Here is a 10,737-nt window from a genome sequence, read left to right on the forward strand (position 1 = left end):
AGCAGCTTGTCATGTGCCAGGGAGCTCACTTAAGATTATCAGATTTCCTGGCAGAAACCTTTCAGTCTGTAAAAGAGTGGGATGACATATTCAAAGTGCTAATAGGAAAAGAAAACTACAAACTAAGAATACTGTATCCAGCAAAACTGTCCTGAAAAGATGAAGGATAAATAAAGACTTTCTCAGATAAAGAACAGCTGAGAGAATTTATCACCATTAGACCTACCCTACAAGAAATTTTATAGGGAGTCCTACAAGTTGAAATGAAAGGATACTATAAAGTAATGTAAAAGTATATGAAAATATAGCTTGCTGGTAAAGGCAAATGTATGCTTAATACAGAATGCTGTAACACTGTGTTGGTAGGTTAGAATGCTTCTAATTTTGATACAAAATTTAAAAGATAAAAAGTGTAAAAATTAACTACAAAATTATGTTAATACATCCACAATATATAAAGATTAATTTGTGACAATAATAAAAGTGGGGGTGGGGATATGTAAAAGAGTAGTTTTACATATGATTGAAGTTGTTATCAATATAAAATAGATTTTTATAGCTATAAGATGTTTTCTATAGGCCTCATGGTAGCCACAGAGAAAATATCTATGGAGGATACATAAAAGAAAATGAGAAAGAAATCAAAACATGTCAATACAAAAAAAAATAGCAAAAGCTTCACATCTTTCACAGCAAGTACTGTCAGAAAACTGAGGAAAAGTGAAATGGAGAGGTACATCTACTCTTTATTCCATCATAAATAGAAATTTTATCAAATCATAAATTTTTGGAATTCCAAAAATTTTTGGAATTTTGAACCAATCAGAAATTGTTTTAAGACTTTAAGAGGAGTTTTAGGTTCACAGCAAAACTGAGAGGATGGTATGACAATTTCCCATATACCATTTGCTCCCACACATGGGTAGCCTCCTCTTATCAGCATCCCCCAAGAGGATGCTGCATTTGTTACAATTGATGAACCATCATATCATTATCACCCACAGTGCATAGTTTACATAGGGTTCACTCTTGGTGCTGTGCAATCTAGAAATACAATACACAAATATATTCATGTATATAATACAAATGTTTAATAATATGTATCCATAACTATAGTATCATTAATCATCAGAGGATTTTCACTGCCCTAAGAACTTTTTACTTATTCGTCACTGTCCTTCCAGCCCTAGCAACCACTCTTTCTCCTGTCTCAATCTCTTTGCCTTTTTCAGAATGTCACTGTTGAAATCATACAATGTGGCCATTTCAAATTGGCTCATTTCACACATTTAAGTTTTCTCCGTGTCTTTTGTGATAGATCATTTGCTTTAGTATTGAATAATATTCCCTTGTCTGGATGTCCCATACTTTATTTATCTTTCCACCTACTGTTGGACATCTTGGTTGCTTTCAAATTTTGGCAATAATGAATACAGCTGTCTGCATATAGCTTTATTATAAACAATTATAAACATTTGTGTGGAAGTTTTTGTGTGGACATGCTTCCAGCTCCTTTGGGTAAATATCAAGGAGCTTGATTGCTAGATCATATGGTATGAGTGTGTTTAGTTTTGTAAGAAACTGTGGAAATCTTTTCCAAAGCAGCTGTAGCATTTTGCACTTCTGCCAGCAATGTATGAGAGTTCCTGTTGCTCCATGTTCTCTTTGGCATTGTCAGTGTTTTGAATTTTAGCCATTCTAATAGTGTGCAGTTGTATCTCATTGTTATTTTAATTTGAATTTTTAATGGCATACAATGTCGAACGTCTTTTTATATAGCTTATTTGCCATCTGTATACCTTTTCTGGTGAAATGTCTTTAAGGGTACAGGCCCACACAAATTGATTTTAAGAGATGGCTAGATAGCATCACTGACTCAGTGGACATGGATTTGAGCAAACTCCAGGAGATAGTAAAGGACAAGGAAGCCTGGAGTCCTGCAGTCTATGGGGTCGCAAAGAGTTGGACACAACTTAGCAACTGAACAACAGTAACCTTTTTATTTAAAAAAATTTAGTCTAAACTTTAAGTCCTCAAAATATGTGCTTTTTACCATTAAATATAATGTTAGTCAATTGAATATACTTTCTAGCCACTCAAAATGCTTTCTAATATATATCGCTCAGTCATGTCTGACTCTTTACCACCCCATGGACTCTACAGTCTGTGGAATTCTCCAGACCAGAGTACTGGAGTGGGTAGCCTTTCCCTTCTCCAGGGAATCTTCCCAACCCTGGGATCGAACCCAGGTCTCCCACAGTGCAGGTGGATTCTTTACTAGCTGAGTCACTAGGGAAGCCCAAGTATACTGGAGTGGGTATCCTATCCCTTCTCCAGCAATCTTCCCGACCCTGGAATCAAGCCGGGGTCTCCTGCATTGCAGACGGATTCTTTATCAGCTGAGCCACAAGGGAAGCCCTCTACTATATATAGAAATATATATTTAAGTAAATATTTTAATAATTATTAACTTTGAAAATTTATACTTTCAGTTATAAAAATTATCATGGTTCACAATTAATATAGTTTTCAGTGCAAAAAATCTGAATGGTGTATATAAGCCTGAGGCTTTTGAAATTGTATGTACTTTAGGATATGAATTGCTGCTGCTGCTGCTGCTAAGTCGCTTCAGTTGTGTCCAACTCCGTGCGACCCTGTAGATGGCAGGCCCCTCTGTCCCTGGGATTGTCTGCCATTTCCTTCTCCAATGCATGCATGCATGCTAAGTCACTTCAATCGTGTCTGACTCTGTGCGACCCTATGGACAGCAGTCCACCAGGCTCCACCATTCACAGGATTCTCTAGGAAAGAATACTGGAGTGGGTTGTCATTTCCTTAATGACATGATGATAAATTATCCCAGGAAAATAAAAGACAATTATTAGGAAAAAGTCGGGTAAAGAGTAAAAATAGATTTTATACTTCTGTTGCTAAGATATAAGGAACTCACCATGTTTTATGAAAGTACATCAATAATAGGACATCTAATATGCATTGTGCTTAGTATAGATTGTCTACAAAAGAGAGTAGCTTCTTAGTGATTGAAAATATAACCTTTAAATATGTCACAATAAAGTTTTTAATAGGCAATAATCATTTTTCTAAGTTGTTAACTTACTATATGGAATTAGTAACTTTAGTTTGCAATAAACATAACATTTGATATCCAGTCAATATTTAACTTTATTTTAATGAAAATTATAAACTTAGTGACTTAAATTAATCTTGTATTACCTGTATTTGAAAAACATTGAGGAAATTGTATGATTAGGAGAGACAAATTTGTTTTCCTGTTAGTAGTGATGCATTCATATTTTCCAGAAAGCAAAAGAACTGTAAAACTATTCGAAGGGTTCGGGTCCAGGTTCAAGAAAAAAAATTTTTTTCCTAGATGTTAGAAAGTTCATATGTCCCTCATAGTGAAATCCAGGGAAGGAAATGGCAACCCATTCCAGTATTCTTGCATGGAGAATCCCACAGACAGAGGAGCCTGGTGGGCTGCTGTCTATGGGGTTGCACAGGGTCGGACATGACTGAAGCAACTTAGTAGCAGCAGCAGCATAGTGAAATCTTGCATATGAGAATAAGCCAGTTACTGCAGGCTATTATTACCTATGACATGGGAGAATTGGTACTACCCATTATGTATTCCAACTCTGTAGAAAGGTTTTCCACCTTCCTGCTTTCTCTCTTGTCTGAGCACTCATATCCCTGGATCTCCTTATTCGGAATCACAGAATCAGTGTGGCATGGGTGTCATTATAGCCAAATATGGGTCCTTTATGACATGACAATGCAGTCAACCCTTGAACAACATGGGTTTGAACTGCACAAGTCCACAAATACCCAGCATCTTTCTCAGTAGCACACAATCTGAGGCTGGTTGAATCTGTGGATGCAGAAAGGCAATTGTGGAGAGCTGACTCAGTAACTGGAGCATCCACAGAGTTTGACATATGTGGGGGTTCCTGAATCCAATCCTCTACAGATACCGAGGGACAACTGTATCACTGTTGAATATCCAGGAAAAATACATCGGTGTTCACCACTAATGTACAACCCACAATTTTCCAAATGTGTTTCATTTTTTTACATAAAGTTTGCCCTTCTACAGGCAATATCTTAAAGCTCTACTCATGTGATATGTAAAAACATATAGGCATATCTTGGAGAGCTTATGGTTCTGTTCCAGATGACTGCAATAAGGCAGATGAAGCAAATCTCATGAAGTTTTAGGTTTTATAGTGCATTTAAAGGTATGTCTATATGATACTGTAGTCTCCCAAGTGTGTGATAGCATTATGTCTAATAAAAAACAATGTACATACCTCAATTTAAAAATTGTTTACTGATTTAGAAAATGCTACCATCATCTGAGCTTTCAGTGACTTGTAATCTTTTTGCTACTGAAGGGTCTTACCTCAGTGCTGATGGCTGCTGACTGATCATGGTGGTGGTTGCTGAAGACTGGGGTGGCTATGATAATTTTTAAAAATAATACAGCTATTGAGTTTGCCACATCAATTGACTCTTCCTTTCATGAATGGTTTCTCTCTAACATGCAACTGTTTGATAGTATTTTATCCACAGACCTTATTTCACAGTCAGAGTCAGTCTTTCAAATCCTGCTACTGTTTTATCAACTAAGTTTATGTAATATTTTAATTATTTGCTGTCATTTTGTCAGTCTTCACAACATCTTCACCAGGAGTAGTTTCCATCTTAAGAAACCATTTTCTTTGTTAATTCATATAAAACAACTCTCTGTGGAAGTTTTATCATGAGATTGTAGCAATTAGTTACGTCTTCAGGTTCCATTTCTAATTCAAGTTCTCTTGTTAATTCCACCACATCTGCAGTTACCCCTTCCATAAGAAATCTTGAACCCCTCAAAGTCATCCATGAGGGTTGGATCAACTTCTTCCAAGCTCCTGTTAATGTTGATATTTTGACCTCTTTCATGAATTTCCTTAATGACATTTAAAATGGTAAATCCTTTCAAGAAGGTTTTCAATTTATTTTGCCCAGATCCATCAGAGGAGTTAGTATCTATGGCAGCGATAGCCTTAAGAAATGTATTTATTATAGAATAAGAATTGACAGTTGAAGTTATTCCTTGGTCTGTGAGTTACAGAATGGATGTTGTGTTAGTAGGCATGAAACAACATTAGCCTTATTGTACATCTCCATCAGAGCTCTTGGTGATTAGGTGCATTGCCAATGAGCAGTACTGTTCTAAAAGAAGTCTTTTTTTTCTGAGTATAGATCTCAACAGTGGACTTAAAATATTCAATAAATTATGTTCAAAGTAGATGTGCTGTCTTGCAGGCTTTACTGTTTCATTTATAGAGCACAGGCAGAGTAGATTTAGCATAATTCTTAGGGGCCCTAGGATTTTTGGAATGGTAAATGAGTGCTGACTTCAACTGAAAGTCACCTGCTGCATTAACCCTTAACCAGAGAGTCAGCTTATTTTTTGAAACCAGAAGCCATGCACCAACCATGACTATCTAGCTATGAAAGTCCTAGAAGGCATTGCCTTCCAAGATAGGCTGTTCTACCTATCGAATAAGCTGTCCCATCTACATTGAAAATCTGTTGTTTAGTTTAACCACCTTCATGAATTATTTTAGCTAGATCTTCTGGATAACTCGTTGCAGCTTCTACATCAGTGGGGACAGATTCACTTTGCACTTTTTTTTCATGGAGATGGCTTCTTTGCTTCAATGTCATGTACCAACCTCTGTTCAAAATTTCCTTTTGCAGCTTCTTTACCTCTCTCGGTCTCCATAAAATTAAAGAGAGTTACGGCCTTGCTCTGGATTAGGCTTTGGCTTAAGGGAACATTGTGCTTAGTTTGATCTTCTACCCAGACCACTAAAACTTTCTCCATATCAGCAATAAGGTTGTTTTGCTTTCTTATCATTTGCGTGTTCACTGGAGTAGCATTTTCAAATTCCTTCAACAACTTTACACTCACAGCTTGGCTAACTGGTGCCAGAGGCCTAGCTCTTGACCTACTTTGGTTTTTAGCATGCCTTCCTCACTAAACTTAATCATTTCTAGTTTTTGATGTAAAGCGAGAGGTGTACAACTCTTTTGTTCACTTGAACATTTTGAAGTCATTCTGGTTGTTAATTGGCCTAATTTCAATATTGTTGCATCTCAGGGAATAGGGAGGTGTGAGGAGATGAAAACGTTGGAAACATTGTGAGAATTACCAAAATGTGACACAGAGACATGAAGTTGAAAAATACTTTTGGAAGAATGGTGCCAATGGACTTGCTTAATTGTGAAAAATATAATATCTACCAAGTGAAGTAAAGTGAAGCAGAATAAAACTAGGTATGCCTATACATGGGGCTTCCCTGGTGGCTTACATGGTAAGGAGTTTGCCTGCAATGAGGGAGACCCTGGGTTGGGAAGATCCCCTAGAGAAGGAAATGGTAACCCATTCTGGTATTCTTGCCTGGAGAATCCCATGTACAGAGGAGCCTGGTGGGCTACCAGTCCATGGGGTCACAAAGAGTCAGACATGACTGAGCAACTAACACTTTCACTTTATGCCTATACATGTCTTCTTTCCTCTTTGAAAACATTATATTAAAGTATATTATATAACATACAGTTATAGGTAATGGTAACCCACTCCAGTACTCTTGCCTGGAAAATCCCATGGACAGAGAAGCCTGGTAGGCTACAGTCCATGGGGTCGCAAAGAGTCGGACACAACTGAGCGACTTCACTTTCACTTTTCATAGTTCTAGGTAACTGTACAGTTCAGTGACTTTTTTACAAGATGAATACACTTATGGTACAACACATGCGTGCGTGCTCAGGCATGTCCAACTCTTTGTGACCCTATGGACTGTCATCCACCAGGCTCTGTCCATGGAATTCTCCAGGCAAGACTACTGGAGCAGATTGCCATTCCCTCCTCCAGAGGAACTTCCTGACACAAGGATCAAACCTGTGTCTCTTACATCTTCTGTATTGGCAGACAGATACTTTACCACTGAGCCACCTGGGAAACCCATCATTATGGCAGTTCAGTTCAGTCGCTCAGTCGTGTCCGACTCTTTGCGACCCCATGAATCGCAGCACGCCAGGCCTCCCTGTCCATCACCAACTCCTGGAGTTCACCCAGACTCATGTCCATCGAGTCAGTGATGCCATCCAGCCATCTCATCCTCTGTCGTCCCCTTCTCCTCCTGCCCCCAATCCCTCCCACCATCAGAGTCTTTTCCAATGAGTCAACTCTTCGCATGAGGTGGCCAAAGTATTGGAGTTTCAGCTTTAGCATCATTCCTTCCAAAGAAATCCCAGGGCTGATCTCCTTCAGAATGGACTGGTTGGATCTCCTTGCAGTCCAAGGGACTCTCAACAGTCTTTTCCAACACCATAGTTCCAAAGCATCAATTCTTCTGCACTCAGCCTTCTTCACAGTCCAACTCTCACATCCATACATGACCTCTGGAAAAACCATAGCCTTGACTAGACGGACTTTTGTTGGCAAAGTAATATCTCTGCTTTTGAATATGCTATCTAGGTTGGTCATAACTTTCCTTCCAAGGAGTAAGCGTCTTTTAATTTCATGGCTGCAGTCACCATCTGCCGTGATTTTGGAGCCCCAAAAAATAAAGTCTGACGCTGTTTCCACTGTTTCCCCATCTATTTCCCATGAAGTGATGGGACCAGATGCCATGATCTTTGTTTTCTGAATGTTGAGCTTTCAGCCAACTTTTTCACTCTCCACTTTCACTTTCATCAAGAGGCTTTTGCGTTCTTCTTCACTTTCTGCCTAAGGGTGGTGTCATCTGCATATCTGAGGTTATTGAGATTTCTCCCGGCAATCTTGATTCCAGCTTGTGTTCTTTCCAGTCCAGCATTTCACATGATGTACTCTGCATATAAGTTAAATAAGCAGGGTGACAATATACAGCCTTGACATATTCCTTTTCCTATTTGGAACCAGTCTGTTGTTCCATGTCCAGATCTAACTGTTGCTTCTTGACCTGCATATAGATTTCTCAAAAGGCAGATCAGGTGGTCTGGTATTCCCATCTCTTTCAGAATTTTCCACAGTTTGTTGTGATCCACACAGTCAAAGGCTTTGGCATAGTCAATAAAGCAGAAATAGATATTTTTCTGGAACTCTCTTGCTTTTTCCATGATAGATCACCCAAATCCAAATATAGAACACTGTCCATCAGTCAAGAGGGCTTTTTCACCTTCCTATCAGGCATTAACTCTGTCTATTAAAAAGTCACTGGTATGCTAGCTTCTACTACCATGGTTTGGCCATTTTAAGTTTATGTAAATAAAACCACACAGAGTGTACTCTTTTCTCTGGCTTATTTCACTCTAGACATTATGTCTGAGAAATCTGTCCATGTGGCTGCATATAGCAGTAATTTGTTACTTAAATTGCTGTATAGTATTCTATTGTATAGAAATGTGACCATGTAATTACTATACAGTGAAAGGATATTTTTACCATTTTGCCTATTTTGAATAATGCTATATTTACTAGTTGTGTGTGTGTGTGTGAGCATCATTTTGGGGATGGTACCCAGGGGTAAAATTGCCAACAGCGCATAAGAATGTATACAATCAGTTATGCTCAGCTTTTATAGAAACTGAAGTAGTTTTCCAAAGTGTTTTTGTGTAAGTATGAGCAGTGTAAGAGAATGTTAGTTCTGAATTTGCTAGCCACCACTATTTGTGGTCACACTATCAATCTTCTCAATGTATAGTAGTGTCTTATTGTTGTGCATATTTGCATGCCCTTATAAGTCATGATATTGCCTATCCCTTTATTTTATCGTTGGTCACTTAGGTAAGTGTACTATCATTAATGAAATGCTTGTTCAAGTCCTTTGCACATTAAGAAAAAAGTTCTTCCATTTTCTTGCTAATTGGCAGGAGTTCTATTACATCATAGATGAGTACTTTGCCGAGTATATATGTTTAAAATATCTTCTTCCAATTTTGTCTTTTGATGAACATTAGTTCTTCACTTAAATCAAGTCTAAATTGAACATATTTTCATTGATAGCTGTTGCTTTTTGTGTTCTATTTAAAAACTACCTTTCATTTGGTTACAAAATTATTCTCCTATGTTATCTTCTGAGTTGGGGCTAAAAGAAAAGAAGATTAAAATGGAGAAACAACAGAGGGATTAGAGTATTAGATAATCTGCATCATTAGTTTTCCAACTTTGCTGTACATTGAGACATGTGGAAAGTTTTTAAGCCCCCAATGCCCCTGCTGTGCCCCAAATCGACTAATAAAGAATCTCTTGGTTTGGAACCCAGGCACTGGTATATTTTAACTGGATTAGAGAGCATTTAGGTGGGGAAAAAATGAGCAAAAAAGAACTGCATGGGACCAAGTACTGTGAATGTCAATTCAGGCTAGATTGTGGGCGCCACAGAGTGAAGTAATGGTGACTGTCATGGGAATTAAAGCCATGGCTTGTAGAATTTTGCGTCCAGAATAAAGATTCAGATTGAATCCAGCAAATAGCAGGGCTGAAAAAGTTTTTTGAGGAAATTAATATGATTCACTAATCCATTAAGAGGATTAAAGTGGCAGGGGATAGAGGTGGATTGTAAGTGGGGGAAACGAGAAAATTTTCAAATTAGTACCTGTGTTCTGGCTTTTATAACTCTGGTAACTATCAGAAACTGTGTGGTGAATTTCACATGTATGAGATTTTTCTGACAAGAGGATCTAAAGCTACCATCAGATTTTCAAAGGAATCTGAAATTCCCAAAGGCTAACAGCAAGTAAATTAGAGAAGGAAATCAGTTGGTAGTTATTATGTTTTGCCACTTAAAAAGTTATTGAACACCCAAACCATGAAAAGAGAAGACTGATGACAGAGATGTTTATGGGTGGACTAAGAAGTGTCAGAGGCTGAGTGTGTGTGTGTGAGAGAGAGAGAGAAAAGGGAAGAGGCAGAGGGGAGGGGAAAAGAATGGTGAAAACAAAACATGAATTAAAAGACAAGATGACAGGAAGAATAGATACATGATTAAGAGGAAAATAATAAGAATGAGTAATGGAAGCGGTATTAAGATTTTATCATTTTATTTATTTATCGGCTGTGCTAGGCCTTTGTTGCTATGGCAGGCTTTTCTCCAGTCGTGGCGAGGGATGACTACTCACTCTCTAGTTGGCGGAGCACAGGCTTTTCATTGTGGTGGCTTCTCTTGTGGTTAAGCGTGGGTTCTAGGGCATGCGGGCTTCAGTAGTTGAAGTTCCTAGGCTCTAGAGCACAGGCTCAATGGTTGTGGCACACAGGCTTAGTTGCTCCACAACAAGTGGGATCTTCCCAGACCAGGAATCGAACCCATGTCTCCTGCACTGGCAGGCAGATTCCTTACCATTGAGCCCCAGCGAAGCCCCCTGAGGTGAAGATTTTAAAACTTGAGTTTGACAGACAATTTGATATATAGACTTGAACTTCTAAATCAATTGTATTGAAATGATCAGATGATCAGAAAGAAAAATCAATAATCAGTTCATGAACGTGAAAGTAAAAGTTGCTCAGTCATTTCTGACTCTTTGCGACCCCATGGACTATACAGTCCATGGAATTCTCCAGGCCAGAATACTGGAGTGGGGCGCCTTTCCCTTCTGCAGGGGATATTCCCAACCCAGGGATTGAACCCAGGTCTTCTGCATTGCAGGTGGATTCTTTACCAGCTGAGCCACAAGGGAAGCCAAATC

At 38.5% G+C, this 10,737-nt stretch overlaps 1 pseudogene; it reads right to left on the minus strand.

The window, feature by feature from the left end:
* Window positions 1–4,353: 4,353 nt before the first annotated feature.
* On the minus strand, window positions 4,354–6,126 carry LOC102266341 (tigger transposable element-derived protein 1-like; annotated as a pseudogene).
* Window positions 6,127–10,737: the final 4,611 nt, after the last annotated feature.

This window comes from Bos mutus, chromosome 4 (assembly GCF_027580195.1).
Source record: "Bos mutus isolate GX-2022 chromosome 4, NWIPB_WYAK_1.1, whole genome shotgun sequence".
Lineage (NCBI taxonomy): Eukaryota > Metazoa > Chordata > Mammalia > Artiodactyla > Bovidae > Bos > Bos mutus.